The sequence below is a fragment of the Alligator sinensis genome, unplaced genomic scaffold (genome assembly GCF_000455745.1).
Source record: "Alligator sinensis unplaced genomic scaffold, ASM45574v1 scaffold685_1, whole genome shotgun sequence".
Classification (NCBI taxonomy): domain Eukaryota; kingdom Metazoa; phylum Chordata; order Crocodylia; family Alligatoridae; genus Alligator; species Alligator sinensis.
Window position 1 is genome coordinate 1,509,049 of NW_005842336.1, and position 8,540 is coordinate 1,517,588.

Here is an 8,540-nt window from a genome sequence, read left to right on the forward strand (position 1 = left end):
AATTCAGAGATTCAGCTCATTCGGCAGTGGCCAAATCTCTGAATCAGATTTGGCCAAACCAATTCAGGACAATGATTCGAATCACCGAATCGAATTGCTGTCCCCCGAATTGGCTGAATCTGAATCCAAAGCGAATGCTAGCTGCTTTTCGCAGGCCTAATAAAGATGCGTGATTGTGCATACCAATGCATATTTGTGTATACTGATGCATAATTCCAAAAGAAGTGTGAAAATCCCATGTATTTGATGCATAACAATGAATAATCGAGTACAAACATTAGGTAGCCAGATTTTAAAGCAGGTTTATATGGGAGACCTTTGGTTCTAAGTATTTTGAAAACTCCTGACCCCTGCCTCAGGTGCCTGCATGAAGGCTTCAGTTCTTTTGAAGTCTGGTCCCAGTCAGGAGTGTTAACCACTGTCAGTGGTTTGCTCCTGGGATGTGGTAGAGTTTGAAAAGAAGTCAGGTTTCCTGATTCCAAGTCTAAAGCTCTACCTGCCAGGGAATATTGTCATGATAAGGAGCAGGTGCACATATATAGAAGGCTGGAAAAGAGGATACCATTGATTTATATACTATAGTATGTACTAAATATTTCAATAAAAATCCTATATCACATACTCGTATGTGTGTGTATATATAAATATATAATAAATATATTTATATTATGTATACATTAATATATGCAGGTGTATATGCATATATATAAAATATATTTATATTTACATTTAATTTTGAAATTAATTAGATGAATTAGATTACATGTCAATGGAAAGCAATTTGTAATTAATATTTTGCATTTTGAGAAAAATGCAGTGTTCCTTTTTGCAACCAGGAAATAATTCTTCACTTTTCAGTAGCATTTTGCCAGCTGTATTTATTGGTTTTAGCTAAATTAACTCCATGAAAGTAATATCTGATGACAATTCACTTTTTTCCTTCAAAATGTGTCTAATGTTTGCTGGGACAAGGAGAGGGTGGGCCTATGGATTTCTTGCAGGGAATTTAGCTTGAGCCCTTTTCATCCTTTGTTAGTACCAAGAGACTCACAAAAGGTTAAATGTTCCTCTGGAGGCTTGGGTAGGAAAAAACTCTGTGAATGGAGAATCAGCTACTGCTTGTTTTGTGAAAGCTGTGGGTTTACTTCCTGAATTAAGGGCAGGGACCTGGAGAAGAGGTGGCTGAGAGAGTGGTGGGACTTTGGGCTCTGTATAAATAAAGGTCAGTTGGTTTTCATTTTTTTCTGTTACTAAGGATTCTTGCTTTTTGTTCTAAAAGGCAGTAGGACTGGAGCTGTTGGCATGAAGAAAGAGAGTTTATTCAGACCTTTTTCTAGGGGTTGATTGATGCATACACCACATTGAGGCATTTTTAAACCACTCATACAGGAAGCTGAAGTAGGCTTTCCTGGAAGGTGTTCACACTTAAGCTGTGGAGAAGTGTGTGATCAAGCCACCTATATCATCTTAAATGTCCTCAGTTCCCTTTCAGTGATAATAAAAATGACTAGAATAACATTTTTGGGCTGTACAGCAGTGAGGTTATTATTTAGCTAACAGAGCATGAAGAATTCAAATAACACTTCATAGTTTAGTTATGTTAATGGTTCATGCTGTGCTGTCGATTGTGAAACCTCAACATTGGAGATGTAAATAGCTCCTGTGATTATCTTTCCTGATACCTTGAAATTGCTTTGCCACAAACATGGGCCTCCTCAAATAGCATTGGAAGAGATTGATGCTTTCTGCTTCATGCCAGCCACAAAGTGGAGGTGTATTTGTGGTGAGGGGAGAACTTTAAATGTCATGTTTTCACATCTAGAAAGACTGTGTTTAAAGACTGCCATCAAAAGATTGCATTCAAGTAAGGCAGAGATCCCTTTGAAGGGCTGTGGTTGGGAGAACAAAATGAGCTGGCAACCCATTGTTTAATGCTCTGATTAATTTCTCCAGAAGCTTTTGTAATAAACTAGTTGCTGATTGTTTCTCACTAGTAAGCCACAATTCCCTGCCATTTAAAAAAATTTTTGTGCATGAGGTAGTACATTTCTTCAGAAGCTGCAGTCTACAAGAACCAGTGGGAATAATTTATTAACTAATTGGCTTTATCCTTGGCTCTTGAAACCTTTGCATCTCACTACTACAGAGCAGATCTGTTGGGCTGCAGGGTAATATCTCAAGGGAAATGATCAAGGCTGCATCTTGCAAGATGTATCCAGCCAGACTAGACAAAGGATTAGTAAATGGGCTGTAGGAAGTAAACCTGAACATGTTCTAGAAGGGAAAGAAGCAAATGACTCAAGTGTTATATAGACTCAACTGAGGTATGAATGAAGTGGATGTGGTTAGATCCTCTAGTGCAGTGCCTTGGTAGTCAGGAGATAGGAGTGCTGTTTTGTGGATGTTGCTGCCTCTGATTATCAGTCAAAGAAAATTAGGATTGGAAGGGACCTCAGGAGGTAATCTAGTTCAACCGCCTGCTCTGAGAAGGACCATCCCCAACTAGATCATCTCAGCCAAGGCTTTGTCTACCTGGGTCTTAACCTCCAAGGATGGAGAGTCCACAACCTCTCTGGGTAACCTGTTCCAGTGTTTTACTACTCTCCTAGTGAGAAAAAACTTCTTAATATCTAGCCTAAACTTGCTGCAACTTGAGACCATTGCTGCTTGTTTTATCATCTGCCACCACTGAGAACAGTCCAGCTCCATCCTCTTTGGAACCACCCTGCTGGTAGTTGACAGCTGCTATTAAATCCCGCCTCAGTCTTCTCTTCTCCAGACTCAATAAGCCCAGAACCCTCAGCCTCTCCTAAGATGTCATGTGTCCCAACCCCCTGACCGTTTTCATTGCCCTCCACTGGACTCTCTCCAACTTGTCCACATCCTTTCTGTAGTGGGAGGCCCATCTGCTGCTGGCAATGCTCCTACCAATGCAGCCCACTATGCTGTTAGCCTTCTTGGCAACAAGGGCACAGTGTTGGCTAATATACAACTTATTGTCCACTGTAACCCCCAGGTCCCCAGCCTGTACTGTGCATGGGATTGTTTTGTCCTAAGTGCAGGGCTTTGCACTTGTCCTTATTGAATTAAATGAGGTTTCTTTTGGTCCAATCCTTCAATTTGTCAAGGTCTCTCTGAATCCTAGCCCTACCCTCCAGCATACCTACTGCTCCCCTCTGCTTGGTGTCACCTGCAAACTTTCTGAGGGTGCACTCTATGCCATCTTCCAGATCATTGATGAAGATATTAAACAAAACTGGCTCCAGGACCAACCCCTGGGGCACTCCACTTGATACTGGCTGCCAGCTAGACATCAAGCCATTGACTACCTTCTGAGCCTGGTGATCCAGCCAGTTTTCTGTCCACCTTACAGTCCGTTCCTCCAACCCATACTCCATTAGCTTGCCAGCAAGAATGTTGTGCGAGCTGTATTGAAAAAGCTTTGCTTTTGATTCCCTTTTCCTGGTTTATCTTGCCTATTTAGATTTTAGATAGAGTGGCAGAGAGTATCTCTTTCTCTGTGTACAAGCAACACTGAGTACTAATTTTGGTCAGGGCCTCTAGCTGCTACTGTAATACCTATGAGAATCATTATTATAAAAACCTCTATTATCATTAGAGATTTTTATGTCCTCTTATTATATGTATTTTAGCTTGGTTCAGTGCAAATGTACAGGGTCTACAGAAGGTAACAACTTTACTTATATGAAAGCTCTTTGCTATTATAGTGATAGGCAAATCCGTTAAAAAAGCATTTAAATTAATAAAATCCATATTTTAAACATCCAAGTTTCATTATATTGCTGCATTAGGACAAACACATTCTAATGCTCTCTTAAACTTTAAATAGATGATTTTCACAATCATGTTGTTTGGACGGCAAACATTCAATAAGCCTTGGAAATAACATAGCAAAAGTGACACCACAGTCTATTTGTCTCTTCAAAAAGAAGATCAAGAGGTGGGTGATCACTGATTACACTGCATGAGCACCTTTCCAGGGAGAAAAGACTAAAGGACTTCAATCTACACTAAAGACTAATCCCTAATCTGCACTAAAGACTAATCTGCACTAATCCCTGCAGTAAAGGACTTCAATCTAACAGACCATGGTATAATTGAGGGACAACTCATGGGGAAGTGAGCTAGACTCATTCAAACTAGACTTTGGTTACAATTTTTTTAACAAGGAAGGTTGTTAATGAGGGAAGAGGTGGACATTTAATCTCCTACAGCTCTTAAAATGAAAGTACAAGTCTTTCTGGAAGATGAGGTACCTGCAAGATGACAAACATGCAAGCTATTTTGGAAGGTAACAAATGTGCAAGCTATCTGGCTCTAGGGTTGACTGGATGAAATTCTATGGCTGGTGTTATGCAGAAGGACAGGCTAGATGATGTAACATTTTTCTGGCTGTAAAACTGTGTGATTATGAGAGAGGGTGAACTGTGACTAATCTAGAGACCCATGCTCCTATGACAAAATAACCTACTGTAGAGAGCAAGATAAAGTGGGGTGAGCTTTGCATGGGATTGCAGATCCTGTCTCTTATTGGACTGTAAATTTCAATGCCAAAAAATGATAGGAGGCAGAATAGGGACAGGGGGACTTTTAGAAAGTGGGTGGTAGCAAGGACAGGGATCCTGCTGCAATCTGAGTTCTACAGTTTATGCCTGTGACATGAACAACTGGAAAGCACCAGGCATAGGCAAAGGTAAACCTGGCACTAGATAGGGCAACATGCCCTGTAAAGTGGTGCAGTTAAGAGGCATGAATACTATGAACTGTTTCTGGGTTACACACTGATAACAATGGGTATCTTTTTGTTTGTAAAGAGTACCTCTTTGTTGGCTCTACATATTCTTAGTGTGCATTTGTTCTGTGGAAGCTCAGCAGATATGAATCACTTGATCTCGCTGGTTGTGCAATGCATCTCCTAGCTAATCTAACCCTTGCAAGTCACATGTCTAATTTGTCAGAGCAAGCTGTTCATCATGTGGTCTTAGCTGATCAATATTGAGCTATACAAGTTGGTAGTGGAGGAATTGGATGGTCCCATACAAATTATTGTCAAAGCTTTTTCTATAAATTAAAAAGCCATCATTGCTATGCCTCAACATCATTAACTGCAGCAAAATGAACAAATGGCTCCTTGCATGTAGTAGACAATATCTGATAAAGTTAAGCCTGCTGTTTACAAAAACGAATGTATTGATTAAGTTAACCTAAAGGTGCAAACCTACTTTGTCTTCTCCTTCTACGTAGAACAAGCTTGTCATTAAAGAAAAATTACTGGAAGCTCCCTGCAAGCTTGTAATGCAGCAACGGGTATTGGTAAGGCTGTAGGAGTAGTATGGCACTGGAGGTGAAATAAGGTGAGTTGATTTGCTTTTTGTTTTTCTATTGCTCTGTTAGAAGCAACCTGAGATTGTGGAAAGGTAGTTCACCTCTTAATTCTCCCACCTGTAAAACAGGAGAGGTAATACCGGGTGTGGATAATACAAAAACTCCAAAGGTAAGGAATTTAGATATTCATTTGCTAATGTTTGAAAAGTCTTTTGTGATCTTTGGGTTGAAGGTGCTAGAGCAGAGCAGGTTTTTTTTTTTAATTGCTCAGGCAATTTGGCTGTTTTTCCTGCTCCACCATATTCATATTACCTATTTGGCATCTCCGTCATCAGCCTCTATCATTCTGATTAGCAATGGCTGAACATCCACCTTCCCTTCTTCCCATGCCTATACTTGGCATGTGATTCTGCTCCAAGCAGCATGTAGCTGGACTCAGAAAACTACTTCAGTGTGCAAACTTGCTATTCAGTATCTGTAGATTTAGTGATGGGAGCCCGATAGTTATAAATCATATATAATAGATTGCATGTATATACTTGATATGCAAGTATTAAAATACGGCACTTGGTTTAGAACAGCATAATTTCACCAATAAATCAGATCAAGTTAATATTAAACAATTACTTTATTTATATTATGTGTATGTAATTTTGCCATTATGCTCATTCGCAATATTTTTTTTGTATTTAAAATGATAAAGGAATACAATATTAAATATAGCTGCTGTGCTGACTGACGTTTCTAGGATTTATATACAGAACCTTTTAAAAGCTGTTCAGTGTACATGGCAAAACTGGAGGCCAATTTTTCAAATGCAGTAATAAATGCTAAGAATAAAAGAGCTTTACATTCTTTGTATCTTCAAAGTAGCAGAAAAGAATATAATTAATTGCTTAGAAATATTAACAAAGTATATAAAAGGCCAAATTCTTCGTTCTCAACTTCTATGTATGTCAAATAAAAAAGAATGTGAATAGTTTCTGTAAATATTTTTTACTGGCGGACTTGTACTCTGCTCAGACAATTATACCAAAGGAATCTTTTTGTTTTTAGTCACCTTCACTTTCCATTTCTCCTGAATGAGTTTCAGCATTGTGAAATGTTGTCTCCTGTTGTTCAGACTTCAAATCCCCTAATATCAATGAATGTATCTTTTGTCTGATGGTTTGCCTCTCTTCCCTAAAAAGATTTCATACCATTTACTTAAAAAAAATAATAAACACAGGCGGTGCTAAATTAATTAGTGTCATATTTTAAAATTGTTTTTAGAGGTCTGTTCAGCCAATCAGCCAGTAAAGGATAAAAATATACAAGTAGGTGTTGTTAGCGTGCCATGCCAATAGCTAAATGCTGTCTGAATATTCCCAGTAGGGAACAGTCTGTAATAGAAATACTGTCATTATGATGCATATCAGTATTACCCCATGATTGGGATATACTAAGACATTTCTCATATTTCTTAAATGGAATGACAGTGTCATGATTATAATATATGGGCCCCAATATACGGCACCAGAAGAAATAAACTTTGATCAAAGTTCTGTAAATCTGTGTGTGTATGTGTACATAAAATGCATATTGTCTGTCTGCTTTTATTTCAGATATGATGTTCTTGGAGGAAATCCTGTAGATGGTCACTTTAATAAATGTTGAGATGAATCAGGGAAAAAAAGGAAAACAAACTTGCTTTTTAATACTTTAAGTTTTGCTGATTAAAGAGTATAGAATTAAATTGAATGTCAACCATCAGCAAAAGGAGTCTCTTATCTGATCCTGCAGACAACTTCATTACGTAGCCTGATTAGTTTCAGAAAGATGGAGCTACCAGGCTTTCTTACAAAAGCAACTTGGTATGGACATTGCCAGCTAAGCTGATGGAGTCAGTAATTCAAGTAGTAGTTCAGAATCCTTTTTCAATACTCTTTGAGTTACTGGAGGCCCTTTTGCTAGCACAATAAACAGGAAAGCAATGCCTCTTCCTAGCCAGATAATGGATACAAATTTGAAAAAAATCATTTCACGGTGGGTGAACAGCCAACTTATTCTGTGGTTGTAAAGGCACTGTGCAAGCCTTGAAATGAAACTGAAAAAAACATCAGGAAGCAAAACTATATGGCTTTTGCTTCTGCATGGTGTTTCTTTATTCCACAATCTTTGTTTCACCAACATAGCGTGAATCGGAAAGATCCATGCAAAACTGGTGCAGGCATTGCTTTCAGTTCACTGTGACTGATGCACACATTTACTGAGACATGAAATAATGCTTAACACAGAGCATTTCATGGCTGCTTGTAGGCCAGACCTAGACTCCAAAGATTTGCCAAGATAGCTTTCCAATCAAAATTTGCCTCATGTAGATGTACTGATACTGCCATAAATGTGGGGTTTGTCAACATAGCTTATCCCAGTTCAGTGGGCAATTGTGGCTTTTACCCATAAATTATGCTGAAAAAAAATCTCCTCTTAAGTCATGTAACAATGCTAGCAAAGCTCATGTTTAGCATTTGCTTCAGGGTGGGATTTAGCAGAAGTGAATTCTACAACATGTCTCATATTCTTCATTCATAAAGTGCGGGATTTTCAGTGGAGACATACTACAGAGTTTGGCCAAGGCTTTTAAAAAGCTTTAGTCAAGTCTTGGCTGCTGTATGCATTACTCTGCTGAAAAGACAATTTTAATCAAACAACATTAAATCTACATTTTGAAATCATTTCCATCTCAGTGGTGCAGTGAGTTCATTTCAGCATTCAGCTGAATGAGTTTAATTATTAAAACCTAGAGGGAATATTGTTAAAGATACTGACTGTCTGCCCAATAGTAATATCTTTCTCCCTGGGCTGATAAATAAGCCAGGGAAAATACCATAGGTGAGATTCATCTCTTGCTGATTCCAGCCAGTGTGATTACAGAAAGCACGGACCCTGAAAAGATCATCTTTCTCGGAGATGTCCAGAGGTATAGACATCCTTCTACTGTTTAGTTTTTTACTGCAGACTTATATAGTGGGGTTTGTATCTTTATGCTCTTGTGGTTGATATTCTAATCTCCCACCTCTCCCTGAAGCTTGTGCCTTTGCGCTGAAATCTACTTTTCAGCTAATTTCTGGTCAAACTGGGTTTTGCAGGGTAGTGATCAGTGATGCTTGCCTTGGCTTGGTGACCAAATGTAGGGGAAGACCCAAATGAAAGTC